We start from the raw sequence: 15,000 nt of genomic DNA, 5'->3' as shown, positions 1-15,000 counted from the left end.
CATTACTTCCATCCTCTATGTTCAACAATTCCTTAAAGTGTTCTCTCCATCTGCTCACTTTTTCTCCCTTCTCCACTAGTAATCTACCATTTTTATCTTTCACTCCCCTGCTAACTTCACTTCCATCCTGTCTTACTCTTTTCACTTCTCTCCAGAACATTTTCTTACAGTCCCTCCACTTTACACTCAAATTCCTTCCAAATTCCTCATCCACTCTCTTCTTACTCTCTCTTACTAATCTTTTCACCTCTCTCTTCCTTTCCACATATAACTCTCTCTTCCGCCTCTCAACTTCTTCCACGCCCCTATTTCTCATCCATTTATTGTATGCTTTCTTCTTTTGTGCCACAGCTTGTTTCACCTCTTCAGTCCACCACGCTGTTCCTTGCACCCCCCTCCGTCTTCTCTTCCTTCCACGCACCACATCACATGCTGCACATATTTCTTCTGTAAATATCTTACACACACCTTCCACGTCTCCCATCTGCTCCAATTCATATTTGCCCAATCGTTCCTCCATTTCTCTCTTATACTCTGCCTTTTTCTCATCCTCTTGTAACCTTTCCACTCTCCTTGCAACTACTCCTTCCTCTCGTCTTTCCCTTCTTCTATTCCTCCATCTTACTTGCATCCTAATTCTGGCCACCACCAAGTAGTGGTCAGAAAGTCCACTCCCCCAACCTCTATACACTCTTGCATCCTTTACACATCTTCGCATCCTTTCATCCACACACACATAATCAATCATTGCCTTCCTTTCATTCAGTTCACCACCCACCCTTCTCATCACTCGCCATGTATACCTGTGGATCATTTTATGCCTGAAGAGGGTATTGGCTATCACCAACCCCCTCCCAGCACAAATGTCCACTAACGCACTCCCATTCTCATCTATCTCGGCAGGCACACCCCACTCACCAACTATTCCATCCACCTTCACATTACCAACTTTACCATTCATATCACCAATCAAAAACACTCTCTCATTCCTTCCAAACTTTTCCATGCACATTTCCACATTTGTCCAGAACTCTTCTCTCACTCTTCTAGCACGATCTTGCTTTGGCGCATACACACACACAATTGCCAACATTTGTATTCCAACTTTCAACTTTACCCACACAATCCTTGACCCAACTGATCCATACTGTCTTATGTGTGTGTGTGTTCCTATTAAATCTCATGAACGGCTTGGGCTATCAACAAGGAACCTTCACAATATCAAAATATGGCCAAATCTTGGACGAGTTCGAAAATGGGCACTCGTGGTTAAGGTCAAGGTAACCAAAATGGCTGCCACAGGTCAGTTAGCTTTTATCGGCCGCCTTTAGCACCATTATATCTCATGAACGGCTTGAGCTGTCAACATGAAACCTTAAGGGTATTAAGATATGGCTGAAATCTTGGACTTCTCCAACAGCATAACCTTGCGGGCGATTAGCATTCGGCTACCGAATGGTTTCCTTTCATTTTCAAATATATGCTGTTTGGGTTAATAGCTAGCTCGGTCTCTGGGCCCTAAACCCCAAGGAATTCCTTGAATAGTTTCCCAGACACGAGATCCGGAGAGTAAAAGTGTTCAGGACCAATGTCATAAACATAAATAAAAATGAAATATGATGATAGGAAACAAATCTTCGGTAACAGTTGAATTTCATGTTGAAGAATCACGTGTTCAATGCATAAAAGAAATGGAAAATGTAACTGATCCATGTGATATAAATATTAAAGTGAATAATGAAATAATCAAACTAATATTTCACAATTCAGGAGATAAAGCCTAATTGCAAAAAAAGTCTCAAAAACACCAAATTCAATGGGGTAAAAATAAAATATTAAGTGACTATCCATTACAAAGTTCTTCCCTGTTATATTACTGGTACTTCTGTTTAACCCTTCACTGTATCATATATTCCAGTATTTCTGAAACCACCAGACAATTATATTCAGTGCTGAAGAGGATTTATGGATTAAAAGGTTACCTAAACCTTTGTCAATCCATCTACTACGAAAATATCTCCCAAAGTTGCATTAGTCGTCTGGGAGTAATGAGAATCCCTCAAGACGGTAGCTTTGTCGGTAGAGAGGTGGCCTGCAGTCCTACCGGACCCAGGTTCAAATCCCCGCTGGGACAGGGAACAGTTTAAGGATTTGAATTTAGTAAAAGCAGACTTTACTGATCTACCAGAAGACCCGCTGACATGTTCTAAAAATAACCCCGTTAATACTAATACACCAGTCCTGTAGGAGACAGCCCTAGCATGTATTCAATATGGATTGTGGGTGTTAGCGCCTAAGTGGTGACATGTAGAGGTGTATGGTATATAGGATGACTACTGGGCCTTGGGAGCAGGTTGTGAAGCCTTTGTCCAGGGTCAGACACATAAAACAAAAGAAATTACTTAACCTAACTGACAGGGTCAAGGTCAAAACAAATACAGCAATTATTCCCAGAGACTGACGACAGGCATGATTCTCCTCTCTCTCTCTCTCTCTCTCTCTCTCTCTCCAAAGTGCTGGCACTGATCCTCCGTGGAGCAGCTGCTGCGCCCACGTGGAAGTCAAACCTCCTCATACATCCCTGCTTCTCGCTGTGGGAAGGATCCAGGTCCAACATCGGTGAGGAGCTATCAACCACAAGTGGGCGCCGGTTCCCTACACGGCGTATGTACTGTACTGCACCTGAAGGACGGCCACACAGAAGCAGTTGCTTACCTGTGATCGATGGGCCCGCTTCGCCTGACAGACTGATATTAAGGAAAAAAAAAAAAAGGAATATAAATAATGTCGACAAATGAGAGGGTATTACCTTAAGCATATGTCAAGGCAAACTGGGTGACCATTCCCAGCCCTCCAACTATCTCCCAATTGCTTTAACATCCTGTATTTCAAAAGCCCTCTAGACTATTAACAAAAATATTTAATGCATTTTTCCTATCACAACCTTCTTTCTGATCGTCAGCATGGGTTCCATCAGGGACCCTCCTCTGGCGATCTTCTCACCTCCCTTTCAGACTTATGGTCATCCTTCTTTCGGGACTTTAGTGAAAGCTTTGCTATTGCTCTTGGCATCTCAAAGGCTTACGATCGAGTCTGGCATAAATCCTTAGTTTCCAAACTGCCCTCTTACCGTTTATATCCGTCCATCTGTGCCTTCATCTCTAGTTTCCTTTCTGGTCGTTCTATAGCTGCTGTCGTAGACGGCCACCGTTCTTCTAAAGCTATTAACGTTGGTGTTCCTCATGGTTTTGTCCAATCACCAACTCTCTTCTTTTTATTCATCACTGACCTTCTAAGCTCTACATCTAACCCTATCCACTTATATGCTGATGGCTCCACCATTCGCATTTCTATTTGCTTCCCGCAGCGTCCGTCTCAGTAGTTACTTCAATGAACGTGGGATGAGGCTATGCCACACCTAATATCTGACTTGTTTCATATTTCTGATTGGAGTAGAAGCAATTGTGTTGTTCAATGCATCAAAAACTCAGTTCATACATCTATCAACCCGGCAAAATCTTCCACAGAAGTACCTTCTAATTTTTAACGACATCCAGCTCAGTCCTGCATGATCCGTAAACATATTTGGGGTTTCATTCTCTAGGGATTTATCTTGGAAAGAACATATTACCTCTCTTGTCAAGTCTGCTTCCATGAGATTAAATGTACTAAACCGACCCTGTGCCCTCTTTGCCCCAGCATAAGTTGTTGACTTTGTACACAAGTTTCATTCGCCCCAGTGTAGAGTACAAGTCTCATGTGTGGGGAGGCTCCCCACATACAGCTCGACTCAGCTAGGTGGAGCCAAAGGCTTTTCGTCTCATTAACTCTCCTCTTTCTGGCTCCCTTCAACCTCTGTCTCTTCGTCGCACTGCTTCATCTTTATGTCTTTTCTATCGCTACTTCAATGATCACTGCTCCTCTGAACTGTCTGTTTACATTCGTCCACCATGAAGGTGGGTGCGAAGCACCCGTCTACCAACAACTCTCATCTCTTTTCTGGCCAGCTTTCCAATGCAAGAGTTAACCGCTACTCCCAGACCTTCATTTATGCAACAGGTCATCTCTGGAACTGTCTCTCTCTGTCTGTTTTTCTTACTGCCTAAGATCTCCAGTCTTTCAAACGCAATGTGTCCAGGCATCTCGAAATGTACGGATCTTAAATTTAGCTCTCTGTAATCATGTTTTAGTTTTTTCTTGGAGGGGACAATTTGCGAGCTCCTGGCCTTTTGTTCCGTCTTCTTTGCTGAAAAAAAATCATTATTACTGAATTATCGATTGTATGAATATTCATTAGATGCTAAACGGGCAGGGGATGAATGGGCAGAGTTACTGGAGGGAGGGATAAGTATTTACTTTTCATAATATAACTCATTTCTGTTTCAAATAAAGTTAAAGTTGCTTTGCATTTCGTCGATTAATGAAAGGTTTTTTAATTATTTACACAGGACAGATTTATGAATAAAGTAATGAAATATCATCAGTCTCAGTCTTTTCTCAGATTCTTAAATGATAACTGAAATGTTGTCTGGTACACTAAATATTTCCTGCTTACTGAATTCGTCGATATTTTTAGGGGACCCTGAACAAATATTGCAGTGCATTTGACCCTGTTCAGTTGGCAAGTATCCTGTGGACAAATTAATGCCATTTTGGAAGCGACATTCCTCCTCTAAATACGTAATCGTTAACAATCCTCACTGGTCCAATGCACTGTCTGTATTGCTGGAAACTTCAATTTCTATTGCAGATTGAAGTGACTTTGGATAATGTATAGATACGCCACTTTTACAACTAATTGCATTGTGGTGGACGAGTGACACGAAAGTTTCCTCACTTGGTATTTTTTTCTGAAGTTAGTCTTCCTTGTTTTTTAAGTAATATATTCATCTTCTCAAAGTAGCAAGACGCACTGAGACAAGAAAGATGTAAACGCTTGATTTTTATTTCGTTAATTACTTACTGATTTATTTGTTATTAAATCATACCCGTTAGATAAGAAAACCATTTGTGAGTCAGCTCTCTTAAGTTTGTCAGGTGACATTCTCAAAAGGCTCTGACTGAGGATCGCATTTCACCTGACGAGGAGATATTTCGTAACAACTCTTCCTTTGCGATGAATTTTCCAGGTCGCACCTAAATAATTTTAATTCTCATGTATGTCACTGACTAAAACTTTGTCGATAATATGACGATCGACATAGCCATTCATTATTCAGTCATATTTTTTCCATCAGGAGCGTAACTGTCCTGGGGCCAGGCTACTCAATACAGACCTGTAAGGAGAAGCTGACCAGCCTCACCAGTCCCTGAGCGGCATTATAATAGCAATAAACCCCAACCATCCCTCAGATGGAAAACCTTATATTCTCCATCTGGCGGAGCGCCTTAGCACACTGGATCATCCTATGTCATTTGGTTATATGATTACCACCCAGCGATTTAAATGGTTTCCAAGGTTACCGGAAACCATTTGGCTTGTTACTCGGTGATAAAAAAAACACAAAAGAGAATGGTAAGATGTAACAGCAAAATAATTCTCTAAGAACAGGTGCTACGAAACCTCTCATGCCAGCTATAGCACGACCCTGACTGTCTTCTCTCGAGCCAGTATAGTTGGTGGAAGTTACAGGCTTGTCCGCCTCGAATACTGAGGCCTCAGTACGAATGTCCTTTCTTACTTCACTGCCATAGACTTTCTTTCCACTCACCTTAGCGAATACCATGCATGTTCAGAGGGAGTTTTGCAAGGACGACAACGATAACAATCATGGAAACTTGCTTTTATGTTTTGATAATGACCTGCTGATCTACCTTATGCATAAAAATAGTTAAACACAAGTTAGTAATGTTCATTTCCTATATAAAACGCACAACAAAGTAATACATACCTGTGATGAAACTATTAAATAACTGAACTAATAAAAACTTCAGGACCGTAGGCCACATCAATCGTAGACGAAAAGCTAAGATTATTTTTTTTCCGGCTTGGATATTGAATGATTAATTAGCATTTCAACTTTAAGATCTCTAATTCCTTCACTAGTCTGTCTCTTTGCTGGAATAATTGCTCTCATGCTCATATATTTCTTCATTCCTTAAAATTTCTTAACAGTAGCTAGAAAAACAAAATGAAATGGTTCGGCTACTTTTTTCTCCTATATAATACAGCTGCTGGTACTCATCCTTCACACACACACACACACACACACACACACACACACACACACACACACACACACACACACACACACACACACACACACACACACACACACACACACACACACACACACACACACACACACACACACACACACACACACACACACACACACACACACACACACACACACACACACACACACACACACACACACACACACACACACACACACACACACACACACACACACACACACACACACACACACACACACACACACACACACACACACACACACACACACACACACACACACACACACACACACACACACACACACACACACACACACACACACACACACACACACACACACACACACACACACACACACACACACACACACACACACACACACACACACACACACACACACACACACACACACACACACACACACACACACACACACACACACACACACACACACACACACACACACACACACACACACACACACACACACACACACACACACACACACACACACACACACACACACACACACACACACACACACACACACACACACACACACACACACACACACACACACACACACACACACACACACACACACACACACACACACACACACACACACACACACACACACACACACACACACACACACACACACACACACACACACACACACACACACACACACACACACACACACACACACACACACACACACACACACACACACACACACACACACACACACACACACACACACACACACACACACACACACACACACACACACACACACACACACACACACACACACACACACACACACACACACACACACACACACACACACACACACACACACACACACACACACACACACACACACACACACACACACACACACACACACACACACACACACACACACACACACACACACACACACACACACACACACACACACACACACAAAACTTTCTTTTTTATTGTGGTTTAACTGCCTACTGTTCATATCTAAACACCTTGCAGGCTATTTATTTTTATGTATCGGAAATAATATGAATGTAAAATCCCCTTTTCATGGTCTTAAAATTATTTATAGGGCATGTTTGGTTTTATTATCTGGTTTATTATCAGATTTAATAATTCACATATCTCACTCACACTGCTTCAGTTTCTGTTACGAATAAACAGACATCTATCACCTGATCGCGAATGTTACTAATGTCAAACTGTTATTCTTCCGACAGCACTGATTGCATGCACACTTAATTCAAAAGACCCAACACAGAGAACAGATTGTGTGTTCGATAATGCAGAAAAAACCTGTGTTTTGGTGCGATGATAAAGGTTGTCGTGTTGACTGGTGAAGGTGACATGCGCAGTAGGGGAACTAAAGAAAAAAAATAATGTGTTGACTTGTAACATGCGTTGTAGGGTTATGATAAAGTTCAAGGTGTTTTTGTGAAATGTATCTGTAGAGGTCTCGTGCAGTGTGCACGGCGCATGTCGTTTGGTAGAGAGATCATAAAGGTTGTTTGTTGGCTTAGCCTATAATAATGTTTTGGCTTGTGATTTGCGTTGATGGGTTGTGAAAATAAATATCAATGTGTCTGCTGAAGTAGGGGTTTGGCAGTAGGAACATAAGCAGAAGGACTATCGTGTTGTATGTGAGGATAATGATTTGACACCGTGACGTGCGCCCAAGGGAGATCGCAGAGGTCGACGTGTTTGCCGACGCTAGTGTTTTCTCACTGTCATGCGCAGCAAGGACGTGCTAAAGGTTGATGTGTTGATGGTAATGTGTTGAGGTTGGTGGTGTGGCTGTGGCTGCTTCACTCACCATGTCGCTTCCCGCCAGGCAACTCGGTCTCCTCCCTCTGCTGCTGATACCCGTCCCTGCAGTGGTTGGATTCGGCTCCCTAAGACTGTCCTCCCTCCTCTCAGGTCAGTCACGACTGTCCGTAATCTCAGCTTCGGAGCGCTCCTAACACCTTTTCCTTGCCATTTTATTTATGTTTATAGCACGATAACATTGTCTTGTATGGCAATGTCTTGCAATCTGTTTGGGCGCTTATTACGGGAAAGAAAGACTCAGCCTCATGGTAAATGAATTAAGAAGTGACTTTTAAAAAGCTTTATTACCCAGAATGATTTTAGAGTAGCATTTACATACAGTATGTAGTGCGAGGTCAAGTATAATTTGCTCTTTTTTTTTTTTTCGGTTTATTGTTTTTCAAGTCACTGATACAAAACTGTTTAAGTGTTGTCTCATTATGTTTTGCAGACGTAAACTTTTCTTAAATTAACCGCACAAAAAAAGAAAACAGAAGAAAATTGAAATGGAAAACCATGTCTGAAAATGAAAACAAAAATGCGTATGTAATGAATCCTTCTATCATTATTGCACACGAGATAAAATAAGCTAAAGCGGAGACTATAAAACGCCCTTTTTCCCCTCATTACTTACTTTGTCGATCTTGCAAAGTGTAGTGGGGAGGGTATCAGATTATTGAGAAGTTTAGTGGATGCTATGACTGAAAGTTGGGAAACCACTGTTATATTGCCGTCATGCAATTTATAGCGATATTTAAAACATGGGTCACAGACAAGACAATAATGGGGTGTAGTATGCAAAATAAATCGCTAAGGCAGAGGCGCATATTACTCGTACCTCTCTTGCAAAGTCTGCTTACAAGAAATTATGTATGCTAAACAGTCTGCGTACTTTCTTTACCCTCGCACAAATGCTGAGTTTATACAGGGTGTTTTATTCGTTCCTGTGTAACAGGGACGATTTTGCTGGCTTCTAACCTTTGATTCATTCTTCTGTGGATTTAAAAAAAAATCTATGTAGAGGAATATATGATCCAAAACCCTAAATCTAAGGACCGTATTCTTGTCAGCTTACACGGTACGAAAACCTTCTGTATAGTGTCCATCCCTTATCAGTTCACCTTTGCCAAAGGCTGAGATGCTGTAAAATTTGGGTCGTGTGTACCCTAATTGTTTGATGAAACTATATTGTTATTTGGACGCTGTTTCGGAGTTATTGGCTTTTTTTCGTGGTTATAATTACCGCTGTCCCTCTGGATGAATTTGAAACCCTAATTGTTTGATGAAAATATATCGTTATTTGGACGCTGTTTCAAAGTTATCAGTCTTTTTATAGTGGTTATAATTACCGCTGTCCCTCTGGATGAATTTGAAAAAAAAAAATATATATATATAACTTTATAACTTACGAAAGAAAGCACCCAAACGTTCCCCCAGAACACTACACGCTGCCAACGATTTATATCCAGGTCCCTATTTACACTTCTAGGTAACGAACTGACAGGGCCAAAAAGAAGTCTTTGCTCAAAGGTCTTGGTGTGAGTCTGCGAACTGAATTAGAGACGTATCGTCTGCCTGGCTAGCGAGTTTCCAGTTACATCATATGAGGTGATCTGAACACCAATCTGTTCGCTAAGCACACAGTTGTAATGTGCTGCTATAAAGTAAATATCAGCTATTCTTTCCCTGACAAGAGAAAAAAAAACGCAGTAAACTAGTGACCCGAGATGACTAGTACCATGGCTCTTGTCATTGTCGCCAGAAAGATTGGTGTGTCATAGTGTTACTTAGTTTGAACTTTGAATCCCATGACATTGCCTGACTCCAATATTTTCGCCAAAAATATAAAAGTAGCGTTGTGCACTATAGTTTCAGCTTGGCACCAAATCTTAACCGACAGACACGATTGGAATTAGACACGAGCAAGTTGCATCAATTATCTGTCTGAATTAAAATACTCATCAGTCAACAGAATGTTGGTAACTGGAGCAAACAGTATGCAGTTTCATTCTCAACCAGTACTTAGCCTTCCGTACGGTACTATCCGTAGGCTTTTTAAATCGACAAGTGGTTTTTAGAAAAAAAATAATATTTGAAATTAGCATACGAGAAACGTCAAATGACCTTTAAGATACCATAACAGTGTACTTCATATTCAGTTCCAGTAATTACAACACTAGGGGCATATTTTTCTTTTATTCCAGATTCCAGTACGTAGACTACAGTATATCCTCCCTTAATCTTTTCCATGATTTTTTTTTCTTTATGTATGATGCTCCTTCTTTCAGTTCCCTGTCAAAATTGATGATTTGACTGGAGAGCTCTATAGGCAGGTTAAAGGCTTCTAATTTTATTATTCTCCAAACTAGTTACATGCTTTGGCATGGAGTAGTTACACCCGAGGAAACTTCCGCCTTATACACCTGCCTGCCATTTCGGACCTTTATGCGTGAGACAACCACTAGTGAAGCAGTAGCCAGACACTCAAATGTCTGGTACCACTGTGTGGGAGGGGAGAGGTTAAGGGAGGAGGAAGGCTGGGGGAGCTGATAGTTCCTACCCCTCCCTCTTCCATCCCCATCCTTCTCACACAGTTACCACAGAGATGAATGTTGGCTACTGCTTCGCTACCACTTGTCTCACATTTACTATTTTGAAGTGATGAGCGAGTGTATAACGCGGAACTTTCCTCGGGTGTACCTGATATTTACCAATCGGCCTACCCGAGTCATCGTCTTCCTTTCTGTTCTAAATTCGTGGACAATACAGTCCTAAGATTACCCCTGTTATGATTCGCAAAGACATAAGCTGGGATTTTACTTTTTTAATGAAATAATTATCAGTCAGGGAGAATAGAACTGAATGTTTAAATAATAACTTGGGAGCACAGCCACTCAGTCAAATGGAAAACAAAGAAAAGTTAAACCCTGCACATAAAAAAAAATCATTACTTGATTGCATGAAAATATTACTTAAAAAGGCAAAAAAAATCGACAAAACTATAAAGGTTGGAGAAGGTCCGTCAATCCCAGAAAATTAAAAACGTCACCTTGATAACTAGAGGTTCCTCCAAACAAGAAAGACAGAAAGGACCATCTGCCCTGTGCCTATGGCGAAACCTCAGACGCAGGTCCGCCAGATTCGGACACTGAACCAACAGGTGACGGACAGTAAGGGGAAGGTAAATCCTGCCGTGCAATGCTCTGTCTATGTGAGTCTTAGGTTGTATTTTCCTATTCTCTTGTCTGATCCCGTGTGTAAGACTGTATATACTACACTGTACTATTGCGGCGAGGGGTTGTCAGCCACCCTCGTCCAGCCAACCCGTGTATGTGGCAGAGTCGCATTCACGAGCACAGAAGTTGCCTTCGATGCATTTCTGTCGAAAGATATCCCTTCAGCCTTGGGCTTGTACTAATGGATAAAGTAATAGTAATATTTACTCTGAAGGTTCGTGTCTGATAACACGAATATATCGCGTTTATTAGTTAGTAACTATTTTTTGTCATACAATACCAAGCAAGTAACTTAAATGTTTCTTGGATTCCACTCCACGACTTCCTGTACTGTAGGTTTGAATCAGCGAACACAAAGAGTGAACAAGTTCGAAGCATTCATTTGGTACTGACAGAGAGAGAGAGAGAGAGAGAGAGAGAGAGAGAGAGAGAGAGAGAGAGAGAGAGAGAGAGAGAGAGAGAGAGACCGTGTATGGTGAGCGCCTGTGAATTTTGGAGAAATGAGGTGGAGGCAGCCTGGCGCAGGGAAATGCATAATAATTTGACAAAGTCAACTGGCGTTACCCAGAATAAAACCCATCTTTCATTTTGTCCGACGAGACGTTATCCTGGGATAAATAAACTCCTTCGTCATCAGCCAAAGGAAAAATTCCCTGTTTAGCTCGAGCACGTTATTTACTTGTATCGCATAAAATAGCCGGAGTGAAGCCCATTATCTACGGCCTGGCAACCTCCCTGTAAAGAGTACTATTTTCTACCGACTGAGTTAGACGGTGAGACTCTTCTTGTAAGGAAATCCACCACGCCTGTGTGTGTGTGTGTGTGTGTGTGTGTGTGTGTGTGTGTGTGTGTGTGTGTGTGTGTGTGTGTGTGTGTGTGTGTGTGCGCGTGTTGAATTGCGAGTCATCCGACTTCTGGAGCATGGTATGCGGGTTGGTAGGTTGGTGACTGGGTGGGTGGATTGGTTAGTGTAGGCTGGTGGTTTCACAGGTGGATTGGGTGGGCGAGAGGGAGGGAAAGGGTTGTTGGGCTGGTTAAGTAGGGTGGAGTGGGGTTCGTGCATTAAGTGGGGTGGGTGGTGGGGCTACCTGTAGGATAAGGCAAAAGACGGGTTTATGTCGTCCTACTTTTGAGACATACTGTACTTAGTAAGGCTGTGGGTATGTGCGTTGATGGGTGGGTGTGTAGGTGGATGGACAGATTGTGGGAAAACAGGCCTCTGGGATTAGGTCATTTGAGTGAATACGTCCGAGTTGGGAATAGATCAGTGTGTGAAAATCGGTCCACAGGGGAGATTATTCTGGAATCATGCTGAAGTAGGTAAATATATCCAGTGGGTTACAACAGGTCCATAGTGCAATACGTCTGTTGGTTAACAGGTCTGTGTTTCAACTGCACGCATCAGTGGGTGATATAACCACGTCGGATAACAGGTTTATTGGGATAATAGGTTCATTGTGAAAATATGTCCATTGGTATACGTCCATGTAGGAAACCTGTATCCATGCAGAGGTTCAAGGTTGACAAAAATTGGTCCATGAGGAGAAAATACATCAATGGGGAAAATTAGTTCATGAGAAAATAGGTTTACGTAGAAAAGTAGGCTTCTCTGAAAAAAGTCATTAAGGAAAAAAGGTCCATGAGGATTTTGTTCTCAGTGGTGAAAATGTCCATTGATAAAAATATTCCTGGGGTGAAAATAAGTCCAACGAAGCATAAACGTACTGCAAAATGGAGAGATTTAAAATAAATAGGACTTACAATATCCAACTTTTAACAGCAACCGTTGCCTGGAATTAGGCTTACCACTGCACACCTTGGACCAAACAACCATTAGCCAGACCCTATTACCACTTCACCATGCAGGTATTATATTTCATAATTTACCTTCATTTAGTCATTTAGGGATAGAAAGCCAACCGAAACGAAGGAAAAATCCCTGTGTAACTGTGCTGAACACATCATTTCCCCACCTCATTCCTCTAAAATTCACAGGCACCCACTACTCTCTCTCTCTCTCTCTCTCTCTCTCTCTCTCTCTCTCTCTCTCCTGGTAACAAATGAATGCTTCGAACTTGTTCGCTGTGTGTTCGCTGGTTCAAACCTATAGAAAGTCGTGGAGTGGACCCAAATATACATATTTATCACTTGCTTGGCTCTATATGAGAAACAAGTTATTAAATAATCAGTATGATTATTACTATTGTTTTACCCATTTGTACAAGCTCAAAGCTGAAGGGATATTTTTCGACAGAAATCCATCGAAGGCAACTTCTGTGCTCGTGAATGCGACGGTGCCACATACACGGGTTACCTGGACGAGGGTGGCTAACAACTCCTGGCCGCAATAGTACATCTGCCTTCATTCATACAGCATTTAAACACTGCATTCAAATTACAGTTATTATCAACTACCATCTTATGAAAAAGAATAATTTATGATATTAGCTGCTAAGGAGACTATTTTTTCGAAAGAAGTTGTTTGATCGTTCGTATACATGGCTATTACAGTTGTTCGATTTTTCTCCAGTCGAATTCCCGTAACTGCCCCGACTGTGGCAAGTAGCGAACACCAACGACCCATGAGACACCAGTTTTATAAAATGCAAAGATGGTTCCATGCATAACAATTCAAAATGGTTACTGCATAAATTTGTCCCTTCTAAAATATACTGAACTAAAAAAATCTATAAAATTTGTCCTGAAAATAGACTTTTAAAAAATCAAGAGCCATTAACTCCCTCAGTTCGGTAACGTCTATTTCAGTACAATTTTCCTTCTTTCAAAAGATTTTATTTTGCTAAGGAGAGGGCTTTTGAACTACAGGGATACATGTTGCATTCAGTAACCTCAGCACTGCTAAGACATCATTTTGGAGTTGAATATAAATTGTCAGGAGGAAGCAAGAACAAAATGCAAAAATACGTAATTGGACCGAAGGAGTTAAATCCAAAATGTCTGGAAACATTGTTAAAAATTGTTGCGGTATTTAAGCCTGGTTTTAGTGAATTTTTTTTCTACATTTGACCTATACATCTATCTATTTTATCTATCTTTGACCAGACCAATTAATCCAGTAAGGGATGGCAACAGACAATTCACCTTCGTATCAACCTCTTCTCTGCCATTATGGTGTCATCCCACCAGTTCACGCCTCCCTCAATATATATATATATATATATATATATATATATATATATATATATATATATATATATATGTATATATACAGAGGTATATGTATATATACAGATATATATATATATATATATATATATATATGTATATATATATATATATATATATATATATATATATATATATATATATATATATATATATATATATATATATATATATCTATTGCCAGACGCCTCAATCCCGTTTGGGGTGGCCACAAACAAATCGCCCCACCTCCAAGTCCTTCCCCTGTCCCCTGCCATTTCACTGCCCTGCTCCCAACTCACACCCCCCTCCTCTCATATACCTCTCCACCCCATCCCTCCATCTCATCCTCAGTCTCCCCCTCCCTCTTCCACCCCTCCACCTCACTCCCACATACACTCTCTTCGTCAATCTTTCACCCTCCATCCTCTCCACATGGCCAAACCACCTCCAGTGTGTTCCTCACAACGCTTCCCTATCACATCCACATCCACACCACAACTTGCTCCTTTATATCCTCATTCGTCAAAGCCTGTCTCTCCACGTGACTCCATG

Source organism: Coenobita brevimanus, chromosome 44 (assembly GCF_032717465.1).
Source record: "Coenobita brevimanus isolate Jiangsu-jjx chromosome 44, ASM3271746v2, whole genome shotgun sequence".
Lineage (NCBI taxonomy): Eukaryota > Metazoa > Arthropoda > Malacostraca > Decapoda > Coenobitidae > Coenobita > Coenobita brevimanus.
The sequence above is the reverse complement of the archived record's forward strand: the minus strand, read 5'-3'. Positions refer to the sequence as shown.